The 19,880-nt window shown below is 36.7% G+C and overlaps 1 pseudogene across 1 annotated transcript; it reads left to right on the forward strand.

The window, feature by feature from the left end:
• Positions 1-12,572: 12,572 nt before the first annotated feature.
• LOC145133166 (disease resistance protein Roq1-like) lies at positions 12,573-19,653 on the forward strand (annotated as a pseudogene). The gene is made up of 8 exons (XR_013718446.1): positions 12,573-12,723; positions 14,238-14,952; positions 15,286-16,373; positions 16,468-16,689; positions 17,185-17,520; positions 17,614-17,935; positions 18,639-18,831; positions 18,920-19,653. The product of XR_013718446.1 is annotated as a disease resistance protein Roq1-like (transcript).
• The last annotated feature ends 227 nt before the right edge of the window (positions 19,654-19,880 follow it).

The following is a 19,880-nucleotide window of genomic DNA, read 5'->3' on the forward strand; positions in this document are numbered from 1 at the left end:
TCTCAACGGTAAATGTTTCGGTTAACGGTTGGGGTTTATGTTTGAGAAGATGCTTGAATGCATGACTAACAAAACTTCTCTCCACACCAGAATCGAAAAGAATGCATGCATAAGAGTTGTCAAGGAGGAACGTACCCGTAACAACGGTAGGGTCAGCAACTGCCTCCTCTTGGCCCATTGTTAGTACTCTCCCTGTGTTTCCAGTTGTTGTTGCCTTGGGGCAATTTCTCTTATAATGCCCGGCTTCCCCACAGCCATAACAGGCTTGACCAACACCTGCTCCAGAGGCCTGATTGGTTGGTTGGACTGGTGTTTTGCAAAAACGAGTTGTATGCCCCTTCTTGCCACAACTGTTGCAGAGCATTTCACGACATGGGCCGGGATTATGATGATAATTGCACTTGTTGCACCGAGGGAGGGTACCAGTATATCCGCTGGTAGGTGCTTGAGTTGTAGGAGCAGCGGCAGGAGTAGTGGCAGCGTGGACTGCCACCACTTGTTGTTTCTTGGAGGACTCCTGCGAAGACTGGCCCTTACGTTGTTTCCAGAACTTTCTCTTCCCACCACTTGCCTTTGCTGGTTCGGGAGCGGCTGCTGCTGCATCAAGATCAACTCCGTGATCTATGAGAGTCTGCGCCAGGCACTTGGCGCTGTCAAAAGTTGTAGGCCTAGCAGCCAAAACATTTCCTTGGGTCGGGGGCGTCAATCCCCATATGTACCTTTCTATTTTCTTGCTTTCTCGGGTGACCATTCCCGGACAGAGGAGAGCCAGATCATAGAATCTAGCTGTATAGGAGGCAATGTCGGAATCCTTCATCTTCAGGTTCCAAAGTTCGTGCTCCAGTTTCTGCATCTCGCCCCTTGGGCAGTATTCCGTGAGTATAAGTTCCTTCAAACTTTCCCAACCCTTGGCGTTTGCCACTGGCAGGGTTAGGGATTTGACCAGACTATTCCACCAGGTCATTGCTCTATCTGTGAAGGTGCAAGCTGCAAACTTCACCTTGTTTGCTTTTGAGCATGCACAGATCTCGAAGACCGATTCAATCTTCTCGATCCAACGAGTTAAGGCAATGACACCTCCATCGCCATCAAAGGATCTGGGCTTTGCGTTCATAAATTCTTTGTAGGAACACTCCTTCTAGTGTCCTTGGCTTCCATCAAGATTGAGGGGTTGGGCACCACTTCCCGACCCGCTACAGCCGCCAGAATTTATCTGTGACATTGCGGCAGCCACAACGGTTGTGACTGCTGCCTGGAACATAGCAGGATCGAACTGAGGAGGTGGTGGAGCTGGATCTGTTGGGGGATTGTTGTTCTTTCTGTTGGGTCTTTTCTTTGGAGGCATCTTGTTCTAAAATAATCAGGAAGAAGAAGATGGTAAGTCCCTTAGACTTTGAATTAAGAGATATGAAACAAGATATATCTCAGTCCAATAGATAAAGTGTTCTACTAAGAGATAAACAAGGAAATGTTACTAATACAAGTAAACTATCGCTAGGAAGGAATGAGTAGCAACACTTGAAATGAATCTCTACACGACATTTGGCTCTAGCTAAAATACTCCTATAGTATTTTAAGTTGTATGTTTTGTTCTATTGATACCTTGTTGTGTGTACTTGGTAAGTTTTAGGCCTGCTGCAACACCACAGTCACTCCCAAACACATGTTGGTCATGTCTCGAATAAATATAGTTGATCAGGCTATATTGACCCTAGACATGATTACATAACTGCCCAGGTTTAACCGCAGTGTCCAACATCCAAATACTTTTGTTTTGTTCTACTTATTATACTGCTTAGTATGTAGGTATACTTGTATACTTCTTATAAAATACTTATATTTTAAAAGTATACTTTTAGTTCAAAGCACTTTAGCCCCTTAGTGTTTATAGTTGTATACCATGTAAGGTTCGGTATACTAAGTTCACTATAAACAATAGCTCTGATACCAATCTGTCACACCTCCGAACGTTTCTGTCGTTTGTTTTACGGTTCGGGGGTGTGACAACTTAATTCCTGGAGCTACCCCTGTAGTCAAATCCCCATATCGTCTTGCACCATCGGAAATGCAGGAACTGTCCAGCCAATTAAACGAACTCTTAAGCAAAGGGTTCATAAGACCAAGCTTCTCACCCTAGGGAGCACCAGTCTTGTTCGTAAAGAAGAAGGATGGATCTTTCAGTATGTGCATAGACTACCGCGAGCTAAATAAACTTACTATAAAAAACGATGCCCTCTACCTCGTATTGATGATCTGTTCGACCAACTACAAGGTGCAAACTTCTTTTCAAAGATTGACTTAAGATCTGGGTACCACCAGTTATGAGTTCTGGAAGAGGATGTTCCCAAAACAGCATTCCGGACTCATTATGTTCACTACGAGTTTTTAGTAATGCCTTTCGGACTAACCAATGCGCCCGCAGTGTTCATGGACTTAATGAACAGGGTGTGTCGTCCATACTTGGACAAGTTCGTAATAGTCTTCATTGATGATATCCTTATCTACTCAAGAAGCAAGGAGGATCATAGCCAACATCACTGACAAGTCTTGCAAACACTGAGAGCAGAAAAGGTGTATGCGAAGTTCTCAAAGTGATTTTGGATTAGAAAAGTAGATTTCCTAGGTCACGTGGTTAGTGCAGAAGGAATATACGTGGACCCTTCCAAAATTACAGCAATCGAGAACTGGTCAGCACCCAAAACGCCTACAGAAATCTGTCAATTCTTAGGTCTTGTTGGCTACTATCGCAGATTCATCCAGAATTTCTCCTAAGTTGCTAAACCACTTACCACTCTGACATAAAAGGGTGTAACTTTTAGATGGGGAGAGAAACAAGAAACAACGTTCCAAACACTGAAGCGAGCCCTATACAGTGCACCTGTCTGGTCTCTACCAGAAGGGACAAAAGATTTTGTAGTATACTGTGATGCGTCTAACCAAGGGCTAGGTTGTGTTCTTATGCAGCAAGGAAAGGTAATATCCTATGCCTCGAAACAACTTAAGACACATGAGATCAACTATACAACACACGATCTCGAACTGGGAGCAGTAGTATTTGCTTCGAAGATATGGAGACACTATGTATATGACACGAAATGCCCAATATTCACGGATCATAAAAGTCTTCAACATATCTTCGACCAAAAAGAACTGAACATGAGACAACGACGTTGGGTGGAGCTACTAAACAATTACGAATGCGAAATTCGTTATCATCTCGATAAAGCCAATGTAGTAGCTGATGCCCTTAGCAGAAAAGAATACTTGAGACGTTGAGTAAAGTCGTTGACCATGACAATCCATGCACACCTGTCCACACAGATCAAAAAGGCTCAACTTGAGGCCTTAAAACCCAAGAATGTGGCAGGTGAATCCTTAAGAGGAATGGAAAAGAACCTAGAAATCAAAGGTGATGGAGCCCGATATCTCATGAACCGGATCTGGACACCAAATTTCGGTGGTTACAAAGAGGTTGTCAAGAATGAAGCTGTAATGCCCGTAGATCCGGGCTAGTCAATTTAGAGACAATGAGCGTCAAACATGAGTTTTTTATGGAAGATTATTTAGAGGGATTAATCTTAACCAATTTGTAGTATATGTTACAAGGGTTCCGTACATATAAAGAACGCCGAAATCCGAATTATAACGAAGAAGTTATAACCTGTCGAAGTTTTACGACAAAACCGGCACGACACCGGGAGACGTAAATAGTGAATTTACGATAGAAGACTTTTTAGCCTTAGTGATCTAAACAAAAGTTGTAGTATACGTTAAACTGAAAAAATACAAAAAAAGAACGCCCAAATCTGACTTCGTATGAGGAAGTTATGAATTTTCTAAGATTTGGCATAGCAGTGCACGACCCGAAACTCGAATTTTAGTTCGAGCGGTTTTTGGCCTACGCGACCTAAATGATAGTTGAAGATCTCATTAATAGGAACTCAACGATAAAAAGATAGACGAAAACGGAGTCCGTATGTAGAAGTTATGAATTTACGCGGACATTTAACAGTATAATCATCTCCTACTGTTAAATTTAAGATCGGTCGAGAATTAGACGACGGAGTCCAAAGGAAAGTTGTAGATCTTATTTTTACCTACGCGTGGATATAAAGAACGTCAAAAACAGAGTCACCAACTCTAGTGGAAATGATACTAGGTTTTGTCAACGGAAATTTGTTTTAAAGTAAACGAAGTGCTGTCCGAGTACCGAGTCACCACCTTTGCAGGTGAGTGCATGGTTACTTTCATCTTACACATAGATATGAAGTATTTAATATATATTACGTGTTGTGAGTGCATAGTTATTTTCATCTTACACATAGATATGAAGTTGTAACATCCGAATTCCCAGGTATTCTATGTTATTCATTTATTTTGATTTAGAGAGAAGGACTCGATGAGTCGACGCCTAGACTCGTCGAGTAGGATCGCGATTTGATGACTGGATTAATGAATGGACTCGATGAGTCGGCAGGGTGACTCGACGAGTCTGCGCTGAGGTCAAAAACCCTAAATCTGCGGGCCTGAGCCCTATTTAAAGGACCTTATAGCCCTCATTTGCGGCTACCAGTCCAGAGAGAGAAACCCTAGAGAGCTTGGGCGAGTTGTGTGTGAGAGCAAGCCTTTTTAATCCTTTTTGGTGTTATTTTGCAAAGAAGAAGGTGTTTCCAGCTAGAGGAGGTCAAGAGGGTTGCTAATCCGTGGTTTCCAAGCTTGGATCTGCAGTATTGAGGTAGCAAATCGAACTCTCCTTTTGTTTTGGTTAAGATCTATGAATCTAGGGTTTTCTATACCCTTTTTATGACTTGAATTGATGAGTTTATGGTCCCTTTATATATTAGACTTCAGATCTGGACCCATAGAGGTCCAGAGAGCATTATCCATCTTGCTTATGGAGTGTTATGGAAGGAAAGAACTTAGGTTGCCATTTTGGGGCTATTTCTTCAAAAGGAACCATATATGTGTTGCATGAGTGTAAAGGTTTCACCTTTACGTGATTAGTGGGTATGGGAAGGTCAGATCTATAGGTTAGAGAAGCGGATCTGACCTCAGAAGGTCATTTGAGTGTTGCCATGGATGTAACTCACCGAGTTCATAAGTGAACTCGACGAGTCGAGTCGGGGTTGCCCCGCGATTCGTGACAGGAGTAACCCGTCGAGTGAAGGGATGACTCGACTTGCCAAGTGAGGCTAGAAGGATTTAGAGGACCCGCATGGACTCGCCGAGTCGCCCATGTGCACTCGACGAGTTGGGTCAAGGTTTGACCGTTGACTTCAGTTGACCTTAGGGTTTTGGTCAAGCTGATTCAAGAGAGTTCTAGGAAGGGTAGAATGGTCTTCTACCCATCATTAGAGATGAGATTATGAGAGAGTATTGATTAGGAATGTTATTCTGTTGATAGGAGGAGACTAGATCGGGTATCCGAGCACATGAGATTATCCGATATCGTACGAGGTGAGTCTTGTCACTATACTGTACCTGGAATGGTACCTATGTGTGAGCGGAAGGTCTTTTATGTGCTCAGGTTTCTAAACGTTTAATTACGATATTAGAACTGGCATGTAACTTTTTGGAGTAATAAGGAGGAATACGCGTCTAAATCTTCCTCTATCTATATTCTCGTCTCGATACACCGAACGCCTGCTTTGGTGTATAGAATGTCATGATAAGGACTCATAGCATGCTAAGCAAATGGAGGAAATGAGAAGGATTACGATAATGAATGACACCTATCGGAAGATATACTAAGAGTGATATCTTGCCTTTAGAATGCATCTAATAAATAATATGTCTAGTATAGGAGAAGCACACTTTCGATTAGCAGAGAGAAAGATTTTTGGTATAATGCATGAAGTTATCCCATCGTCTGACATTTCCATCACCAACCGAGTTGAAGCAGAATTGATGATTGAAGATACGCATGGAAGAAGTCCTAGTAGAGTCTAGGGAAAATTATATGATTGTTTGGACACATTTGTATGTGCTAAAATTGCTTTTGTGATAAAAACTTGGAGAACTGCGAGACAATACTTGGGACGAGTATGAGTAGGAGTGAATGGTAGTAGAGGCCTATACTACCGGAAGCACATGACTCACACTTGGATCAAGGAAAGTCACAAGGTTACCACGAAGCTAGTAGTTGATTCCGTTTTGTTAATGTATGTCAGTACCATTGTTTCGGTAATGACTAAGAAGATGATTGTTATTCCGACCCTAGTGGTCATATCAAATTGAGTCCGACTACGATGAGTATGTTACGTGGTTCAGAGAACCAAGTTCGATGTAGCATCTGACTTAAGCCGGAAGATTGAAATAAAAGATAATCAAAGCGATCAATAGAGATATCGCGATAGTTGCTTGTAGCTAGAAATGCTACCTTTTAAGATGTGATTAGAACATGAAGGAAGGTATAGTCTGTTCTGGAATTTGACTCTAAGAGACCTGAGCCTAAGCGTTGCAATATGAGATGATAGGTCATTAGAATATGACACGTCGGTCCATTGTAGTAATAAAAGAACTTATCTTAAGTTTGTTAAGAAGAAGAAGCAGTCTCCAGTAAGGATCGAGATTGTGACTTGAAGGTCATAATTTGGAGTCTAACGTGAGATAGGGAGCAGGTGCAAGATCAAGCACCGCCTGCAGTCAAGGAGTCCAAGAGTTAAATACTCGTTCGAAGCAACATAGAAGTTACGGTTATTACCTAGGATGAAGAGTTAATGTAGGGGGTCATTATACAGGACCTGTTTCGTTGATGATTCCGGGATGTAATCATCCTAAGGGGGAGATAATTGTAATGCCCGTAGATCCGGGCTAGTCAATTTAGAAACAATGAGCGTAAAAAATGAGTTTTTGATGGAAGATTATTTAGAGGGATTAATCTTAACCAAGTTGTAGTATATGTTACAAGGGTTCCGTACATATAAAGAACGCCGAAATCCGACTTATAACAAAGAAGTTATAACCTGTCGAAGTTTTACGACAAAACCGGCACGGCACCGGGAGACGTAAATAGTGAATTTATGATAGATGACTTTTTAGCCTTAGTGATCTAAACAAAAGTTGTAGTATACGTTAAACCGAGAACATACAAAAAAAGAACGTCCAAATCTGACTTCGTATGAGGAAGTTATGAATTTTCTAAGATTTGGCATAGCAGTGCACGGCCCGAAACTCGAATTTTAGAGAGACTACTGAGAAGATAGTACAAATCCGCACTCTCACTGGTCCGGAGATCAAGTTCCAAGCAACACTCTCACTGGTCCGGAGATCATTCGAGAGACTACTGAGAAGATAGTACAAATCCGCGAAAGACTTAAAGTTTCCAGAGACAGACAGAAAAGCTACGCAGACAAAAGACGAAAACCCTTGGAATTCTAGGTTGGTGACCGTGTCATGTTGAAGTTCTTACCCTGGAAGGGCATGATACGCTTCAGAAAGCGTGGAAAACTAAACCCAAGGTACATAGGACCATTCGAGATTCTTGCTAGAATCGGCTAGTAGCTTACAAACTCAAATTACCTCAAAAACTCAATAACATACACCCTACCTTTCGTGTTTCTAACTTAAAGAAGTGCTTATCAGACGAGACTCTTGTAATTCCACTCAATGAAATCGAAATAAATGAGAGCCTCAACTTCGTGGAAGAACCAGTAGAAATCCTAGACAAGGAGGTGAAGAGAACTAAACAAAGTCATACCCCGATAGTGAATGTCCGGTGGAACACCAAACGAGGACCTGAATTCACCTGGGAACGAGAAGACCAGATGAAACAAAAGTACCCACATCTTTTTCCTAGTTTATGAATGTTCACTTTGAAAGAAATTTCAGGATGAAATTCCCTCTAACGGGGGGATAATGTCATAACTGGAAAAATTCTAGATCAATCAAGGTCTAAACTTCACCTATGTACTTGTAAATTCATAATGTAATACTCGAGGTCGACTATTGTAAATTATTTTGAAGTAATAAAAATAGAAATTAATTGAGATGAAAAGTAGCGTAAAAAATAAGTGTTAAATAAACTTGTTTGGGATGAATAAAGTGATAGAGATCGTAACAAGGATTTCAAAAATATAAAGAACGCCCAAATCCGAGTTATAACGAAGAAGTTATGACCTATCGAATATCCGCGACAAAACCGGCAAAACACTGTAGTGTAAAATGTGAGTTTACAATAAAATACTTTTTAGTCTTAGGTATCTAAATAAAAGTTGTAGTATACGTTAAACCGTGAACATACATAAAAAGAACGTACAAATCTGACTTCGTATGAAGCAATTATGATTTTTCTAAGATTCGACATAGCAGTAAACAGCCTGAAATTCAAAATAAAGATCGAGTGATTTTTAGCCGACACAATCTAAATGAGAATCGAAGGTCTCGTCAATATTAGTACAACGGTAAAAAGATAGACGAAAACGAACGTCAGATGAAGAAGTCATGAATTTTAACAGATTTTCCTGTCCCAGACTGTTGAAAATAATAATATTAAAAATAAAGTCAATATTAGCCGATAGAGTCTAAACGAAAGTGGTAGAGTATAATCTCACCTACGCTTGGATATAAAGAACGTCGAAAACGGAGCTCGTATGCGAAAGTTATGAATTTTTGAAGTTTTGGGCACAAAAACCTAGAACCTTCGCATATGCGAGGTCAGGGTTCGGCCACGTCGCCCATTCCTCACGAGATCGCCCCGTGTCCAACCAGATAAAGTGTCCGAAACGAAGGTCGAACAGGAATCCGACGCGTGTCCGGCGTTGTTGTGCGTCCGAAGTTCAACGCGTGCCTCCCTTCCGAGTCCCACGTGTGCCTTCCCCTTCGCATACGAGGCGACGTGTGTCGCATCTCCCCCTCTCTGGTCCGAGGCTTCGGCTCTCTCTCTCTCTATATATATATATATATATATATATATATATATATATATATATATACACATACCTGTGAGATCTCCCTGTTCCTTTACCATTTTCACACCATTTTTCACCATTTTTCACATATTTCACCCCCTTAAGCTTCCTTACAACCCCCCGAAGTCCCGGTAACATATCTAACACCCGAAGAACATCCCGAGGCACCAGAAGTCCACAAGAAAAGAGTCTTTCGGTTTCTAACTCAACCCTCGTAAAGCCTGATTGTCAGCAATAAAGTCTTTTCTAGCAACGAAGTGTTGTCCAAATCACACTACTATCAAGTGAGTTTATACCCCTATATTTTCATCATCCTTTTAATATTTTAAGGGGGAAATACAAGTAAAATACAAGGAAATCTTGTATAAACAACAAAATTATTCAAATAGTTTACGATTGTTATTTTTACTAAAATAAATATACTTCTTTACTAGTTCGGGATTTTATACAAAAACAAGCATAAAAACTATAATAGGTATAGTTTATGAGTCATGTATACTTATCAATACAGTTTATGAAATTTACATATTACTTATATATTCAGAATAACTTACGAAAATAAATATATAAAAATTATATTAAATATAATTTATGAAATATTTACAATTTATCTATTACAAAGATATTTTTCATCATTCTACACATAACAATCGATATAGCTTTGTGAGACATACTTCAAATACTTATTTAAGTATAAAACAAGTCCTGAAATTATAACCAGAGTGTCCTGGACGGAGAGCGTGTCACTTGTGTATAGATCTATACGGGACTGACAATCTCACACCTGAACTGTTCGCTACAGTTAGGCCGGTAGGCCTGAGGTGACAATTGTCGTACCAATTTTGACGCCTGAAGAACGTCGTGTTCAGGCCATCTTAGGTCATCAAGCATGGTTATAATAACTCACAATTTGGTATTGAATAATACTATTAGTGTATGAATAAGTAAATAACTTTACATGATTTTATTAAATAATAAAACTACTATACAATACTTTACAACACAATTGGTAAAGCTAAGTACTTACAATTTCAGAGAATTCATACAAGCACGATATGCAAGATATTATTCTATTACAAGTAAAAGATTCATTACATAGTTTTATGTGAATTAAAACTATATCATACTATTTCAGAACACAAATACATATACAACAGAAAATATAGGATTTTCTGGGTAAACATACTTACATTTTCAGGGAACAAATGATAGATTTATTTACAAAAATACTAATGAACTCACTAACTTAATTGTTGACGCTCTTTTCAAAACTACTTGTATTTTCAGAAAATCGATAAACAGGTATCCACAACTTTTAAGGAAGACAGAGTTTCATACAATCATGTCTTTTAATTATACTTTTTGGTGTCAAGTATACAATAATTGAACACGAATGTAAAGTTATATTTTATCAATGTAATGGATGTTGTACTTTGATTACTATTATGCAATGTTGTGATACTGTACATGAAGTCATCCACCTCCGAATGTTTCCGCAATTCTGGTTTGGGGGTGTGACATGTCGTGAGCATACAAGTCCATTTGGATGATGGTCATACGGGTGTTGTGTCGTGAACCTATAAGTCCAAGGGATGACAACGAAATCCCACAAGCCTAATGTAGATATGCATAATTGTTACAATGATATATGTGATATTTTGGGGAATTAACTAAGCTTTTTGTGCTTACGTTTAAAGTTACATATTTTTCAGGTTGTTATTTTGTTAAAGGGAAAGACATGACTTGACTGTACACACATATGAAGACATTATGTTTTTATATTCCGCAAACTCTGATTTTATATTTGACTTGGTTTTGATGTTGGAAACGATTTGGTACTTTATGTTTTATTGAAAATTATTTTTGGGTGTTTAGTTTCATTTTAAAAACGAAAATAATTGGTCGAAAATTTGGGAGGTTAGAGTTAACTTGGTAATCACTTTTAAGTATTTTTTATGAAATAAAATAAGAGGTTTTTATTTTATTAATAATCATTTTTTAATAAGTTGTATCCTTCGAATTTTTAAAAAATGCTTATAACTTATTTGAAAGTGTTTATTATACATGCAACCTAATTTACCAATTACCATTGTTCTAACTCTAAAAACCATATATATCACATCCTCGCTATTCTTTTCCTTTTAGTTTTCATGACTAACGACACATATACCAATTTACCATTTGGAAGAATAGAATACAGATCGTTTTATGTTTATTTTACTTCTAACTTATTTAAAAATGCTTATAAATTATACCTCAATCACATTCCTCTTGATGAAGCAATCCACAAGAACAAGTTATTTTGCTTCCATAGATGTCACTTGAAAGAATGGAACATAGAGAAAATAGAAAGAAAAAGTGTACAAGAGTCAATTTTTTTATTTTTAATGTCAAATTAGTTCTTAAACTTCAAAAGTTAGTAAGTATGACTATAAATGCGAGAATGATTAGCAGAACCCATTAATGATCTTTCTATGTAGTTGAGTGCGGAAGAAAAAAGGTCTTATAGATCACCTAGGTTAACCATCTGTGTTTTAAATTTGATTATTACTGACTTGATTACTGGTACTTAAAGAATCATAACCAAAATAAGAAGATAACAAATTGATAAAAATTAGTGAGGTACTTAATAGAATGTCCCATTTTTTGATGTTTTACACTTCGACCATAATAGAATGGCCCTATTGATCAAAATTAGGGAGGTTTCGAAACATAAAAAATGATTAGTTATGATACAGTAACATCAAAATGTGATATTTGGTGAAAAAATTGGTAATATTAGAAATTTTATAATTTTTTTTTCAAAAATTGTTAGACAGAATTTTTGAGAAGACTCATACAGTGAGATAAAATACACATTATATATTTCTTGTATTGTATATCTACTGAAATCCCAAATGCCTATTAGGGAGGTACTTAATAGAATGGACATGTTGATCAAAATCAATGAGGTACTCTATAAATTTTTATAATTATTATTTCGAAACATAACAAATGGAAAGTAGATATGGGGGTGTTTGAGATTCCTTTTTACGGTGAAAAATCATTTTTGTAAAAGACATTTTTTCAAAAGATGTTGTTTAAAAAGTGTTTGAGATTCTTTTTGCTTTTTCGGCCTCAAAAGTTCAAAAAGATACAAAAAGTCACAGATGTGTGACTTTTGCAAATGCCAGTTTTTGTGTTTTGGTAAAAGTTGTTTTTAAAAGTACTTTATCGCTTACCAAACAACTTTTGGATTTTTCTAACTTTTTGGAAAAGTTAAAAGTCAAAAAGATGTTTTAAAAGAAAAAACAAACACCCCGTGATACAATAGCATCAAAATATGACATTGATGACATTAGGAATTTTATAATTGTCGAAAATTGGTAGATAATTTTTTTGAGAAATGACTCGTCAATGAGATAAAATACAGAACATATTTACTATTATATATTTACTGAAATCACAAATGTTCGTATTTATGTGTTTTTGCAAATGGCCAAAAAACTAGATTATTTTTGTATATCTTTCAAAATCATGCGACCATTTTTGTAAATATCCCTATTTTAAGGGTTACGAGGTGATAGCGTGAAGAAGTATGATGCTTAATAATGAAACTCTGAAACTTGAGTAAATATATAATATATAAAGGATTATAATTACTTCCTTAATCGATCCGAAGAACCGATAGAAAAGAGTCAACGGTACCTACCAACTCAAATCGATCCAAGGTAAAAGAACAAATTAAGGAATCCTATGGAGATGAAGTATAAGCTTGGAATGTAAAGAGCTAAAAAGGGTTTCTGCTAAAGTGTGATGTTTCTGGGGATCTGAGGTACGTTCCTCAAATTGATAAATTGATGAATTATAAGTTACCAAGAAAGAAATGGAAGTGTTGATGAAGTTTTTTTTTTTTTTTTTTTTTTTGTAATTTATTGAGTAAATTTTATCAAATAGTTTAAAAAAATGTCGGCCAGGTATGTGAGAAACGTATTTTGACCTAATTTAGTCAAAGTTGTGAAGTTTTTGAATTAGTGTAGTAGATGATCAAATTAAACAATCTGTGAAGTTAATATTCTGTTGTGTATGTTATAAATGAATGGAATTTGGAGGAAAATGACTAATGACGTGTGTATGTGTTGTGGATACAAAAAGAAAGTGAAACAGGGGGTTGGTCCTTTGTCGCGCTCCTGTGTGTTTGTTGAGCAAATCCAAGTATGCTTGCCCCAACTTGAATTTGTATATTGCTACACTTAAGCACCAAATACTTATGAAACTCATTATTAGTACATAACATTATAATTTGATCAAAGGTACTAGTCATTTACTGATTACCAATCGTGGTGTTTCAAATCGAGTCTGGTTAGTGATGAAAATACTCCTTTTGGTGTAAACATATGTAGAGGGTCTATCATAGGGACGTTTTGGTAATTTCAAGTTAACTTTCTAAATCAGATACAAGTTATAGGTGTTGGTGGAAATGCATAACTTCATAAAATAAGCCTCCTGAAACCTATAATGTCCCAGTTGGATGTTTACACAATGGGAGTAAATAAATAGAGTTATACTTAATGATGATTACGAATGTGAATTTTAGTAGATGGTATGATTGTAAAAGTTGTAATATATTGACTTAGTGATTTTCTCTTTAAAGGTTATATGTCCTCTTGTCTTACGAGAGACAAATGTTGACATCAAATTATAAATGTGAACATATATCTTGCTCTCCAAAGAGAATTGAATCTAGGCACCCATGATACGAGTGTGAAGTTTCCTAGAGGATCAAAATGGTGAAGATGAAAATGGGACTGTTTAGGAAATCCAGATTTAAGTAACTTTGTTGTTTATTGATATTCCGCTAAACAAGAAATTATGTAGTAGGATATATTCAATTGACTCATGGGGTGTACTCTTAGCATGAACTGAAGAGGAGAGGGTATTTGTAAACAAAGTGGCCAACTTTATTCACACAATAGAAGGGAATCATTGGGATCTGAACTTTGAAAGAAACAAAATTAAATTATTGAGTTTAGAAAGGGAGTCTGCTAAATTTTTTTTCTTTTTTCTGGGAAACTTGCTCCTCGTCGTATAAGAAAAATAATATGTAGAATTAAAAGTAAATCATTAGTTTTTGTAATGTGATTCTGTAAAAACTAACTCACTTTACCTAAATCAGTTCATGTCTATCTTTAGAATTGTCACTTGTATTAGACTTCAAAGGAGTTTTTACGACCGAAAAATGAAAAAGTAAATGTAAGGACTAGTTATGAGATTTTCTACATGGTAACCTGTTACTTCAACTGTGAGCAGTTATGAGTTCTGAAAAGATTTTTCTACATGATATAACAGGTTTTACTGGAAATTAGTCACATCTCTCGGTATAAAGTTCATTTCATTGAGGTGCGCAAACCACATACATTCTATCTCAACAAATCAACAAATCCATGGCATCTTCATCATCTTCTCCTTCTGCTCCGGCATTTTCTTCTCAATCATGGAAGTACCATGTTTTTCTTAGCTTTAGAGGAGAAGATACTCGCAGGAATTTTGTAGATCTTCTCTAGTCAGCTCTTGAACAGCAAGGGATCTACACCTACAAGGACGAAGAAACACTTCCTCGAGGCAAATCGATCGGTCCATCTCTTATGAAAGCTATAGAAGAATCTCAGATTGCTGTCATCATATTCTCAGAGAACTATGCAGACTCTTCATGGTGCTTATATGAACTTGCATATATTATGAAATGCAAGGATACAAAAAGCCAAATCATTATCCCCATATTCTATGGCGTGGATCCCTCTGAAGTACGAAAACAAAAACGAAAATACGGAGAAGCATTTGCCAAACATGAGTTAGAGAACAAGAAGAAAGCTAAATCTTGGGGACAAGCAGTTACGGAGGACCTTTGGGGATGGCTCTTTAACCCCCGAGAACAGAACCGAAAATACAGAGAAGCATTTGCTAAACATGAGTTGGAGAACAAAACCAAGGTTGAGTCTTGGAGAAAAGCACTTGTGGATGCAAGTAACATTTCTGGATGGGAACCCAAGCACGTTGCCAACGGGTAATGTTCTTTTTTGTTTTTGTACTTTTTATGCCTAGAATATGCATGCTCTACAACTCACCGACACTTGTACCTTGTAAGCCTAATTAAAGTTATGATGGACTTCATTGACTTCTAAATCTAATTACTTACTTAACGCATCGCTCAAGCTACAACAAAAAATCTATCTTGTTTTGTTTTTTGCTATTTGAAACTATTCAATGTGTCCCAATATAGTTGTGATATTAACTTTACAAGTCCTATTTTGAGACTGAAATTTTGTCGAGCATTAAACATAGTAGTCTTTTGTCAATTCGAGTATGTGTTAATAATCCTTGTATATCCAATGTATAGGCATGAATCAAGGGTTATCAAAGAAATTGTTGACACAATTTCACATAGGTTGCAATTAGTACCTTCAAGTGCCAATAAGAATCTGGTCGGAATGGCGGCTCGGATGCAACGTTTGAAATTAGAGTTACAAATTGGGTCGGGAGGTGTGCGGATGATTGGAATATGGGGGGTTGGGGGTGGTGGTAAGACTACTCTTGCATCTTCTATTTATGATGAAATCTCTAGCAATTTCGATGGTTGTTGCTTTGTGAAAAATATCCGGGAGGAATCAAGCAAGAACGGTTTGGTAAGCTTGCAAAAAAAAATTATTTCTGGTGTTTTGAAACAAAAGGAAGTACAGGAATTAGAGAGAGTTGAGGAAGGAAGACGCATGATAATTGATAGATTATGCCATAGAAAGGTCATTATTGTTCTTGATGATGTCGATAAGCTTGACCAACTAGAAGCGTTAGCTGGATCACATGGATGGTTTGGTGAAGGAAGCCGAATAATAATCACAACTAGAGATGAGCATGTATTAAATGCAAACAGAGTCGATGTTAAGCACAATATTAGCTTGTTAAACAATGATGAAGCTATTAAGCTCTTTCGCAAGCACGCATGCCAGGATTACACATCCATGGAAGAATATGAGCACTTGCATTTCTGGTGGGCTTCCATTAGCACTTGCAGTTCTTGGTTCATTTCTGTGTGACAAAAACATTAATGAGTGGAGGAGTGCATTAGCCAGGCTGAAAGAGATTCCAAATGATAACATTGTGGAAACACTAAAAATCAGCTTTGATGGACTTACAAAGGTTGAGAGAGAGTTGTTCCTTGATATTGCATGTTTCTTTAGGGGGAGGGAGAAAGACGAGGCAATGGAGATACTTGAGGCTTGTGGTTTTCATCCAGTTATTGGAGTGAAGGTGTTGATACAAAAGCCTCTCATAACTATTTCAGAAGATGGACATTTTGATATGCATGATCTGGTGCAAGAAATGGGACACCACATTGTTAGAGGGGAACGCCCTAACAATCCTGAAAAACATACCAGAGTTTGGAAGGAGGAAGATGTTGCAAAAATATGTGATATAGATGCAACCTCGGTAATGTTTAAGCTAAGCTTTGCATGATATATTATGTATGTATAAACAAATATTTTTGAATCAATCCCGACACTATTTTGTTCCTCTATCACAGGAACTTGACAAGATCGAAGCAATTATAATGGTTTTCCGGTTTCAGCCAGCAAAAAAACAAGCACAATATCTCCCTTCGGTTGCTGCAAACATGAAGAACCTTTGGTATATGGAATCGTTTGGTGATCCTGCTAAATCATTGTTTAATGACATTCCACTAAGGGAGCTTTGTTGTCTTATATTGTTCTCGGGTTCGCAAAACCAACTTTGGGAGGGTTGTAAGGTAATTCTTATTGTTTGTCACTTTATTTAATTAACAGATGAAAACAAAGTTGATGATGAATAATCTGATGTTGATGTTTATCACTTCTGTGACTGTCCTTGGTCTTAATAATTATAAAATATTCAAAATATAACTTGTTTATTAACATATTAGTCATTGTAATCCATGGTATTTATGTAAATACCCATCCTCCATCTAAATATCCTTTTGTCTTAACATAGATACAAATTTCCCTTTGTTTTTCAAAAATAAATTCTATGTTACTATTTAGGTGAAATTTCAATCTATTTTTTGTTGATTATAGATATTTTCTTAACCAGTTAAATACTTCAGATGATTTCCCTTTGCGGATGGAAGGAACTTGTATTTTTGTCTGATTATTATCTCACATATAAATAGTGTATAGCTGTGTTTGTCTGATTGTGTGCGTGCCATTTTCCTCAAAACCTTATCACCTTGATACATTTTTTACTTGTTTGCACTTGTACTCAACAGGTGCTCCCAAGTTTGAAGTTATTGAGAATTTGTGATATGTATAACCTAATCATGACACCAGATTTTAATGGACTTCCAAATCTTAAAAGATTCATTCTTCATGAATGCCCGTGTTTAGAAGAAATTCATCCATCAATTGGCTACTTGGAAAAACTTGTTTTCTTATCTATAGAACAATGTGGGGGTCTTGATATGTTTCCACCCATTATGGGATTAAAGAAACTCAAGACCCTTTCATTCAAAGGGCACCTCAAATTTGTTAAGTTTCCAAAGATCCAACAAAAGAAGATGGAGAATTTACCACATCTTAATTTGGATAATAGTGGCGATCATGAGGTTGCATCCTATGTAGAATTGTGTTCAAAGTTTTTTGCTAATTGTTGGAGGTGTGGTTGCAGCAATCTTCCTGATGTAGAATGTTGTGTACAGGAGCCTTGTTTATGTCGATTAGGGTTTTTTCACAACTTGCAAGAACTTCGCTTCTTAAGGAAGTTGGATCTCTGCTGGAGCAATTTGGGAGATGAAGACATAGGCTCTGATGTTTTAGAGTTTCCCAACTTACAAGAACTCAATCTATACGGAAATAAGTTTTCACAGCTAAGTTTTAGTTGCTTGCAATTTCCTCGGCTCAAATGGCTCGACGTATCATACTGCAAAGAACTTGTAGAGCTGTCAGAGCTGCCACAAAGTATAGCTATTGTTATAGCGGATTATTGTGACTCACTTGAAAGCTTTGGAGATATTTCAAACTGTAAGGTGCTGTTTGTTTTTCCAAAAAAACCTCTTCAAACCACTTTCTGCTGCGCAGCGCAGCAAACGCGCAGCACTTTCCCTCTCGCAGCAGTTTGTTTTTTGGAAGACTTCTGACTACAAAACCTCTGCGCGTGTGCTGCGTGGCACAGCACTTGACTTGCCTCTTCGAACCTCTTCAGTTTTCATTTTTTCCAAGTGTTGTTTTTTTAGAATTTTGGTATAACTTATTATTATTTTTTTTAACTTTTTTTTTTTTTAAACTCTGATTTTTTTTTAACTTTTATTTACGGATTCAATACAATTTTTTTTATAGTTTCCACAAATTTTTTTAACTTGATTTTTTTTTAAAAAAAAACTTTGATCTTTTTAATTTTTTTACCGTTTCTGTTAAAAAAAATTTACGAACTTTGTAGACATTGTTTGCAATATTTTCTTAATTTTTTTTTATTATTTTCTTTTTTATGTTTTTTAAAATTAGTTTTTTTAGAATAGAACTGTTAGCTTCTTTTAAATTTTTTATATAGTTTTATATTTTTGTTTTTTTACATGTTCTTTTTAGCATTCTTTCAATGTTTAAAAACTAGAATTATTAAAATTTCGGTGTTGAGAACTATTTTCAGTTTATAAAATTAGTTTATTTAAATTTCAGTTTACTGCAGCAGCCTACAGATGTTAAAAAACAAACATGCTTCTTATTATAGGCTGCAGCCGTTTGTTCCACCTCTTCTGCTACAGAGGATTGCTACAGAGGATTGCAGAGGTGGTCCGCAGACTTAATGAATTTTCGCTTCGAAAAAACAAACAGCACCTAAGTGGCTGTGGAAAGTCTCACTTCGAGGGGACAACAAAGTAGGTCCACTTGTTGGTGAGATATTACTAGACTCCATGCTCCAGGTTTTGCTCTACGTACCTTTTGAATTTCGATCTTTATCATAATAATTAACCCAAACATACTAATAAATGAATGTGTTTTCCATGGCAGGGGAATGCTATTGAAAATCATTTTATCAGTTTTAGTATTCTGCATCAGATTCCAAAGGGGTTTGCAGGCAGGTTCTTTAGGGGGAAAACATTTACAAAGCATCCTCCACATGCTAGTTGGAACCTATTTGATGACGACACGTTTAGACTGCGTCTTCCAGATGATTGGTGCAATGACTTTTGTGGGTTTTTAATACGTGTTGTTACCATTGTCAGACATCTGGATATAAATGTAATCATCAAGCAGGATACAGATGAAGAAGATTCTCGGTTTGAGATTTGGCAAGAGTATAATGAAACGTCAGAGCCTGTATATGATGGAGAAGTGAGGACACACGTGAGATATGTTTCCTTTTGTTCTTTGAGGCGGACTACATCACTGAATTCATCATACAATATTATTTCATTTTCCATAAAGAGCAATTGGACTATGTTTGCAGCTGAGCTTGTTCCTAGAAAAAGTAAGGATGATCCCATGCAAACAACAAAAGTTTCAACAGATTCCTCAGAATTTTGGGATGAGGAAAATGATGAATATAAGGCATTTATGATCCAAGATGATTCAAAGTCTTGTATCAATATTATATGGCAATATAACATCTAACAAAACCCATACACAAATAGATATCTCGACTCTTTGCCAGTTTGTATAGTCCGCACTCTGAACTTATGTTTGTGATTACACTGCAATATACATTGAGACATAAATTGCAAATGGAGAACAAATATCCTGAAGATGATTGCATATCACACTAAAAACTCTTGATTTGATACCATAAAATATTTTGAGTATTGAAAGAGAATGATTTGTATATAATCTTTAGCTAATTCATATAACTACACTTTGTATTTATAAAGGAAAGCACCACTTCTATTTCATGACAGGGTCTGAGTTCACATATGTACCCTAGGGTTTATTTGCCAAATTGTAAACTTTTATTCCTTCAATCGAAACTCAAATA

Source organism: Lactuca virosa, chromosome 8 (assembly GCF_052849685.1).
Source record: "Lactuca virosa cultivar CGN04683 chromosome 8, Lactuca_virosa_CGN04683_v6, whole genome shotgun sequence".
Classification (NCBI taxonomy): domain Eukaryota; kingdom Viridiplantae; phylum Streptophyta; class Magnoliopsida; order Asterales; family Asteraceae; genus Lactuca; species Lactuca virosa.